Here is a 9,226-nt window from a genome sequence, read left to right as displayed (position 1 = left end):
CTCACGCCTATAATCCCAGCACTTTGGGAGGCTAAGGCAGGAGGAACACTTGTCCCCAGGAGTATGAAACCAGCCTGCACAACACAGTGAGATCCCATCTCCACAAAAATTTTAAAAATTAGTCAGGTCTAGTGGCATGCACCTGTAGTCTCAGCTATTTAGGAGGCCAAGGTGAGAAGATCACTTGAGCTCAGAAGTTTGAGACTACAGTGAGCTGTCATCCTTCCACTACACTCCAGTCTGGACAACAGAGCAAGATCTTGTGTCTCTTAAAAAAAATAAAATAAAAATTCACAAATGTGAGTCTTTCTTAGAAATGCCCCACCAAGAGACAGATGCCCGTGTCTCTCATCTGCTTCACATTCAGGCTCTTTCCTAGGATTTCACTAATGCTGGGTGCAGTAGACTTTGTTAATTATTTCTCTAGCAGCCATTTCTTTCTTCCTCCTCTATTTAGGTCTCAGAACCACCCTTCTTCCTACAACACCATGTGATGCCCCTGAAACTGATTCTATCCCCAGCACCAAGAGTACACCCCATCCTGACTAGCCAAGTATAGGAAAGCTTTTTCCTGTGATTGGTCGAGAAGCCTAAGCAGAGTCATGTCTCCCAACCAGTTCAACTAGTGAAAGGCTTTTAGGGCTGGGGAGAAGTTCCACTTTTTTGCAATATCCCAGTTCATACTGATAGATGTACTGCAGACAAAAGGAAAGTTACCTAAGAACAAATCTTTCATAGACAAAGCAATGGCAAGAGAAACCCAAAGAAAATGAGCCACAGCCTTGATCACACTATGCCTGCAGCCCAAATTATATCTAGATTTCCAGTTATGAAAGGTATATCTTATAGTTTGTGTCCATGTGAGTTAGGTATATTGATACATGGAATATCATAAATCTTTATTAATAAAGACTTTTCGTGTGCTCTGTGTTTTAGCAAGGGTTTGAATTCAAAGCAACATTCTACCTGGCTTAGGATCAAATCAAGAGTAATATAATTTTTGTACTAAAAAACCAATGGTCATTTATCTAGGGCTAGAGAAATTGCAGTATTTCCAGTGGGAGATAGTGAAAAGAGAGTACTGGATGGGGAGTATTTATAGCTTTAAGAAAAGTGTTAGAAAATCTTTTTAAAAATAAATTTTTTAAACTGAGTATTTTATGGAAAATATGCCACAATTCCATTCCGTGTAAACACTGCAAATATCTCACGAAAGTTAAAAAAAGAAAAAATAAATGAAGACTACAGACATTTGAAATGCATGTTCTTCTTGAGAGTCTTCTTGAGAGTCTGTTCATAGCCAATTAACTTGTACAATCCCACCCCATTATGATGCAATCCCAATATTTTTATTACATTTTGCCTATGGCTACTCCTTCAATCTATGGATTCCGTAGGCTACCCACTGAAAAATGGTAATTAATATTTCTTTATATTAAAAATATTTTGTGCATCCATACTACAAAAATTATTTTTACTTCCTTATACCCTCTTCTACCACGTGCCCACACGCGTGCCCACTGACACATGCTAGTTTACTGTTTCTCACCAACGAATTAGTAAGATTAATTCATTAAATTTCCATATTCAGGAGGGCCTGTCAAGAACCTTCCAGATTTCTTTTCACCGGTGTTGCTTGACAGACAGCTAAAACTTCTGAATTAAAGATTATCTCCAACTGATAAAGTTTAGTTACACAAACATTGGAAACAATGAGTTTTTATTACCCATGGAAAATAAATGCAGAAAATTCAAACTCACTACCTAGGTTTTATGTTTTATAATACAAAAGTTCTTGTATCTCAAGTTCAAACATAGAGTTTGATATGAATCCCAACAGAAGATAGACTATTCAGCCACAATTATAGCTGTTCCAGATTTTGGGCATGGGTTGCATATCAGTCTTTGTTATGGAAATGAAATTATGGTACTCAGTAGGTCACCCATGGTTTTCTTTTATGAACTGAAATTTGTTTCGCTGATTGGTTGGTTATGGCAGTTGGTGACAAAAGAGACTTTGGGGAAGGGGAAGTGCCTATTTGAAGATTGAGGAAAGGAAATTTTATAACTTGCAAAGGAAAATGCTACTGACATGTCAACAGATCTGTAATACAAGGAATAAGATGTCTTCCCAACATGCCCTACTAATTTTAGAGTTTGGTAGCCATTTCAGTTGGATGAGGGTAAATGGGTTGATAGACGTCCTGTGTTATATGTCTCAGGAATCAGAGTTGAGTTACTTTTTTCTTTAACTAAAATGTCTGCGTTTGTTAATTCGTGCTGCTCTTTCTGGTAAACATTTGACAAGGGTTTAGAAAAGTTGTTTGTAATCTTTCTGCTGCTTTCTTTCTGGTGCATTCTAGATTGATAATACTTCCCTCAGCGGCACTCAAAAAAAATCTTATTCAGCAGTTCAAATGCTTGAACCAAACAGGAGTAGAAATTTACATGAAAAATAAGGTTTCATTGTTTCTTCTTGGGTGCGAGGATTATTTTTTTCTTGTAGCACCATAAGTATCACCAGGATTCTCTTAGATATCTCCTCCTGTAGTCAATTTTTTTTTTCTTTCCTGGAGTTGCTTGAGTTGCTGTTTGAGATCATGAATTTGCTCAGCTGCATAAAACGATTGAGACATTTTGAGGGAAGCAATGCAGCACGGATACATCAAAGATTGAATCATTCTCTCCACCTCTTTCCTACTTTTCTTTCCACCTATTTGGTGTGGAGGTTTTCATCTTCATGATAGTCACCTCATGATAACAAGATAGTTGTTTCATTTTTAGCTGTAGGTCTCATTTCCAGGTAAGGAAGTTCAAAAGCCCAAAGGGTCATGCAGTTGAGCCTGCCCCTTTTGAAAGCTTTTTTTGGAAACCCAATCCAGTAATGCCTGCATGCATCTTGGGTTACTGGGCCACCTCTAACTGCATAGGAGTCTGGCAAAGTAGGTAATTTTAGCTGGGAACATTGTTGCCTGCACAAAATCAAGATGTTGTTAGTAAGGATGAAGGGGAGAATGGGTTAACTGGGCAATGAGCAATGTCTGCCATACTATCAAAATGCTGCTCTTAGCATTCAAATTGTTCAATCTGGATGTAAGTCAGTTGGGATGCTCATGGACACATTTTTGATTCTTTACTTTCCCTTCTGTATTTTAAGCACAGATCAACAGAGTGGATAATTCATACAGATTTTCCATGGCTGCCTTCATCTGCTCTGTGCCCTATTTCTCTTGTAAAACATTTGCTATTGGAAAGCAGAAAAGGCCTCCCCAACACTCAAGTCTGAAGATGGCATTGCCATCCCACCTTCTGGTAGGGCTGTACTGAGTTCTTTCTTCCAGAGAAGAAAGTGGGTTGTCATTAAACCATCCATGCACCGATTTCTCTGGGACTTTTGGATAATATCTAGAGATCATGGAGGGCGGGACTGTAGTCTTAGCACTTTGGGAGGCAGAAGTGGGAAAATCACTTGGGGCCAGAAGTTTGAGACCAGCCTGGTCAACATAGCGAGATCCTATGATAAGAAAAATTTGTCAGGTGTGGTGCCACGTGCCTATAGTCTTACCTACTCAGGAGGCTCAGATGGGAGGATTGCTTGAGTCCAGGAGTTGTAAGTGGAGGCTGAAGTGAGCCATGATTGTACCATGCACTCCAGGCTGGACAGTACAGCAAGATCGTGTTTCAAAAAATAAAAAATAAAAACAAAGAAAAAAGTAAAGAAAAAGGCAAATTTAACTGAACTGGACTTGTCCCCATCAGATACATTATCTGCAAAGCAATGAGAGTAACAATTGAAAAATGTACCTGTGATCCTGTCCCTATCAGGTGTTGTGAGAGTTTTATGTTTGCCATTCCTTCTTATAGGATAAAACGTTAACTCCTTAGCATGTAACACAATGACCTGTGTAAACTGGTACCTTCCTACTTTGCCACCAACAAATCCCCTGCCATGGGCTGTAACCTCAAGTAGCATCCAGGTGCCTGCTTTCCTTACCTGACGGGTACCTACCATGCCTGTCATGCTATTTTTTACTGCTCTCCATTTGTTTTTGCTGCACCCTCTTTCTGGATTGCCCCTCCCCACACCCCACCAAAACTTGCCACTTTCTCATGTAGTTACCTCTTACTCATTCTTTAAGTTATTGGTTCTCAAATGGGAGATTTTGCACCTCCTCCACAAGAGGACATAAGGAATGTCTGAAGACATTTTTTGTTATTCCGAACTGAAGAGAGGGTGCTACTGACATCTAATCGGGGTAGAGGCCAGGGATGCTGCTAAACCCTCTACAATGCATAAGACAGCTCCCACAGCAAAGAATTATCCAGCCTCCAAATGTCAATATTGGTAAGGTTGAGAAATGCCGCTTTAAGTATTATCTTTCCCAGAAAAAAGTTTTTCTGAACTTCTCAAGACTGGCTCAGGTACCTCCCTTAATGTTGCGATGATTCTATTGAGAACTTCTTGAGAACTTTATATCTTGGTGGTTAAGAGATTATTTTTTAAAATAAGGCTCATTTTGAATCCACTTCTACCACTTTATGTCTTTTAACAAGTTACTGAGCCTTAATTTCCTCCATACCAAAAAATGGTATGTAATTCATGGGGGTTGTTGTGAGATTCTTATCAAATTTATGGAACAATCCATGTTAAGTGCTTGGCACAGAGCTAGGCACTGAGCACAGAGTAGCCGCTACTGCTGCTGGTATTGTTGCTTTTATGTTTATCATTATTTATTACACTCTATTTCTAAAATCAGGGGTGGATTTATCAAGATACCAGTGAAGCATACACTTTAAAGCCCCTTTTTTCCTTGGGACCCTTCTAATGCCCAGTACTTAATTCTGTATTCAAGATTTTATATTATTGTTTTAAAAACTCCACTCTTACCCATCACCATTGTATAAGCTCCAAGCTCAATGGAACTTAGACTTTTAGACTTGCCCCTCGCCAGGCTCTAACATAAAGTCTTGATATTTGGGGCACAGTAAATATCCACTGATAGAAGTGAGATATCCAGAACTGTAGCCTCTTTAGCAAATTACTGACCAGCCTGCAGATAAATGTACTCATTCATTGTTATCTATTTAAAAAAAAAAAACCCTTATTGCTTAAACTCCCATTGTTGCCTCTCTCCATTGTTGTTGGGGCTTTCTAGAGGGCATTTTACCTATCATCCAGCCTCTCCTTTTGTTCTCTCTTTGCAGTTGAGGATTCACCATTGTGACAAGGACAATGAGGAAAGACAGTGTGTGCTATTACTGATTACTTACCTAAGATAATTCTGATGTAACTGCAACAGCAAAGTCCTGTTTCCATGGGGACTGTCTGGGTCTTGGAAATCTGCGTTAGCACGAACTTCAAGTTATTACGGTATTTGCTTTACAGTTATCTAATTTGCATAGTTTCTCCCTCCCTAGTCCCAGCAGACTCCAATCTCAGCCCTGTGTTTCCAGGAATAGCTGTGTATGTGTATGTGTGTGTGTCTGTGACTGGCTTCCAGTGTCAAGGTTGAAATGACAAAAAAAAAAAAAAAAAAAAGAGCTGGACAGGTCAATAAGGAAAAACCCATGATGGTGGGATAATGCTGAAGTCCAAGTTAGCATTGACAATTACCTGAGATATTGGAATTCTGACCACAGAGAAGTCCAGTGACAGACACTTAATGAAAATAGAATGATAATAATAGAAAAAGGATTGCAAGAAAATTAAACTCTTGGGCTGGCAAGGCTCAAGTAAGGATGAGAAATAATAATACAAATATCAAACTTGTCTTACTGTATAGTTGATTGTGCAAAAAGGATGGCTTGTGGCTTTTCTTCTCTTCAATTTGATCTCTTCTCATTATTTGATAGCATACATCCTCTAGAGTAGAAGTCACACAGGTCCTCTGAGAAACCATAGGCAAAATCTCCTCCTTGACCAATTTCCACCAGCAACTGCTTATTCTGATTAGAATGGAGGTTGGGGAGGGAAGAGCCACATGTAATTATTTTGACCTAATAAAAAGTATAGGATGTTTCACCATGGGAAAACCTCTGGTCTGCTTGCCTCCGAGCCTCAGTTTCTTCATTTGTAAAATGAAGTTAACTTTATTTACCCATGAAATTGTTGCAGTGCATACCTGAGGTAAAGCATGGGAGGTGTCTGTCTCGTAGTAATTTATTCTCAGGCACTCTTTTTCATGGGATCGTTGTTTTAATAAACAGAAAGACATACCAGTGACTTCCAGGCTGATGTCTCCAGCCACAACCTCTTTACTAGACTCTAGACTCATACGTTCTATGTCTCCTAGGACCGTTCCATTTGACCCTCTCCAAGGCACCTCCAGTGCACACAAACAGGATGAAGTCATCATCTTTCCTCCCAGATCTGGTCCTTGTCTAACCTCCAGTTCAAGAACGGCAGCACTATTTCTTTGAACAAACCAGAAACCTAAACATCAATTTCTAATCTTCAATGACTTCATTCTACTTAAAATAGACTTAAAACATTTTGAATTTAGTCCCAGATCTCCTTTTATATAAAAGAAATGCAGAGATTATTTTTATGGAATCCAGGTTCTTCAATAAAGTGCTTTGTGTCTGAACCCGTTTAGCACCTGGAGTTAACAAATAAACACTATTCCCTGAACTGCTAACCTACAGGGAAGGAATCAGTGCACAGGCAAAGAGTCCTATGAAAAGAAGATGCTTGCCGTATATACATTGATGTGATTTTGTTTGTTTTAGCCTCCCTAAAAAGCTAGAGGAAAATTCAATAGATTTTAGTGGAAGAAAAAAGGAAAAAAGGAAGCAGAGTTAAAATACCATTTTCTTGCCTTCAAACACTCATTATATTTATTAAAGGAAATAAATATGACTCAAAATGTTTATTATTGCCTTTTAATTTTTATTAAATAACATCACTCACTATGTAGGCTGTTGGAGAACATGAAACCAGCTTGAGAAAATGTTCAATTATGTTTCTAACTTGGTTTTATTTCTCATATGAATATATGTCAGTGCTTACAATTGCTACTGATATCTGATTTAGGATTTCTGTTGGAATTCTAATACATTAATGCATTAAACTTAAAAAAAGCATTGTCTAGAATCACATAATTTAAGATTCAATCACAGCGTTGCACTTGAACCTCCTGGAGGCTGTAAGATTTACATTAACTTTTTTTTAAACTATTGCATAGAACCACTTAATTTAAGGTTCAAAGAAATATTTAGGATTGTTAAGTCCATCATCTTTATTTTTAAAAGAAACTGGGATAGAGTAAGGTTAAGACTTGTCCAAAGTTATCTGGATATTGGTAGAGCTAAATCTAAAATCTAGTCCTTGTGAATTTCTATCTAGTTCCTTTCCACTGGTACTGATATTCTTTACCTCTTCTATTTTAAACATTTAAAAAAAAACAAAAAACTTCTCTCACTAAAAGTTCACTGTGAAATTTTGTTTTCTGAAATCCTTTTGCATGTTTCATGACACTCTAGTAAAAATAGAAAAGAAGTTTGACATAAAACCAAGGGAAAGAATTGCTGCATCTTGACCATCTCTCCTTCCATATTTTTCTCTCTTCATTTTCCCCAAAAGTCCTCTACATATACTGTTCTGAATCCTCTCTTGACCTTGTTTATTTCACCAGTTGCTACAAACTTACCATTAATCGTCTTTTGAATTTATTATCAAAATAACCTAAACTTATTATTCAAACATTCATATCCTCACTTGCCTAATTCTAAACATTAAACTTTCATTTAAAGTTGAACCCAATAAAATAACTATTTTTAAATCTCTTGGTAACTGGCTTCTAACCATCTTTTTCAAGGAGTTGAATTAATTATTAAAATAACAGATTATTTGCCTTAAGATTAAATGCTTGGTTTTAAAAGCCAATTTGTATGGGTAGACAGCCTGCTGTTCCCCGCATATTAAAATTCAGAGTACACAAAGTAGATTTCAGCCTTTTGGAGCTTCTTTGCAGATCCCACATGTTACAGTACCCTCAAAAGAAGTGTTTGCATATGAAAAATTCTTAGCAACCACATGTGAGTTACATTTCTTTCTATGTATCACAATGCAGCACAAGAGCTCTTAAACCAGTGGTGCTCTTTCCATCAGGAAGCATCATTTGTCAAACACTGATACATATAATGAGGTCAAATGCAAAATTTTTTAGGTCAAGTAGCATTCTTTCTTCCTCTACCACTTGTGTATAAACAAAAACAGGCAGTCGTATATCAAAGCAAGACTGAGAATACCAGTAGAAGTTCATCTAACATTTCTCTAAATGGCCTGGCAATTTGACCTCTCCACCTGCAAAGGAGCACTTCAGAACCACTGTTGACATCTGTTCTGGTTGGAGCCTCTGAGGGCCAATACTTTTGTCAAAACTGTTGGGAAGGGAAATTCTCTCTTGCTGTGATAACAATATAGTTTCTCTTAAGTGTGCAAACATAGAATTTGCATTGTTCTTAATTTATACAGTGATGTAATACTTATGAAAAACTTAAAATGAAATAAAATAGCCTGTTCTGTCATTGATCAGACATAGAACCCATAAAATATTATAGTGTTTAAATATAACTAATATAACCAAGCATCTTTCAATGCTCATTGGTTCTAAGTATCTCTCCCTATTTTTATTTTCTTAGGGAGATCGAGTCTGTAATCGCTTTAGCCTTTATATTGTAAAATCTAAAATAGATGGTCTTCTATACTGACCATCCTAAGCTGCCCATTGACAAAGTCAATTATTTCTTACAACTCCTCCACCCTTCTATTGTATGAAAGAATAACTAGGCTGACATTTGCCTCTGTGTTTTAATTTTTGGCTCCTTTTACCTGAATTTCTTTTTTCCAAGGTCTCCCAACCACTACAGCCAAAACCCAGGGCAAAAAAAAAAAAAAAAGAAAAAATGCATTAGACAAAGGGCTAGACAACATTGTGATCCCCACCACTGGCCTTTTAGAGATTCAGGTACAGTCATGTGTTCCAAGAGATTTCAACTCATGGCTGAGTTGCAATGAGAAGACTGTATCTATATTTCAGCACTTGCAACATCAGCAAGTCACATTTTCTTGGGTTTATCTTTTCTGCCTTGTATTGATTCTACCCTATTCCTAACATACCAATACCTGAAATTCTAAGAGATATCAGCCTTCCCTACTTTCCTTATGTATGTTTTAAAATTTTAAATGATATATCATGGTTGTATGTATTTTGGGGGTATGCGT

This window comes from Macaca thibetana, chromosome 2, assembly GCF_024542745.1.
Source record: "Macaca thibetana thibetana isolate TM-01 chromosome 2, ASM2454274v1, whole genome shotgun sequence".
Lineage (NCBI taxonomy): Eukaryota > Metazoa > Chordata > Mammalia > Primates > Cercopithecidae > Macaca > Macaca thibetana.
Note: the sequence above shows the minus strand (reverse complement) of the source record.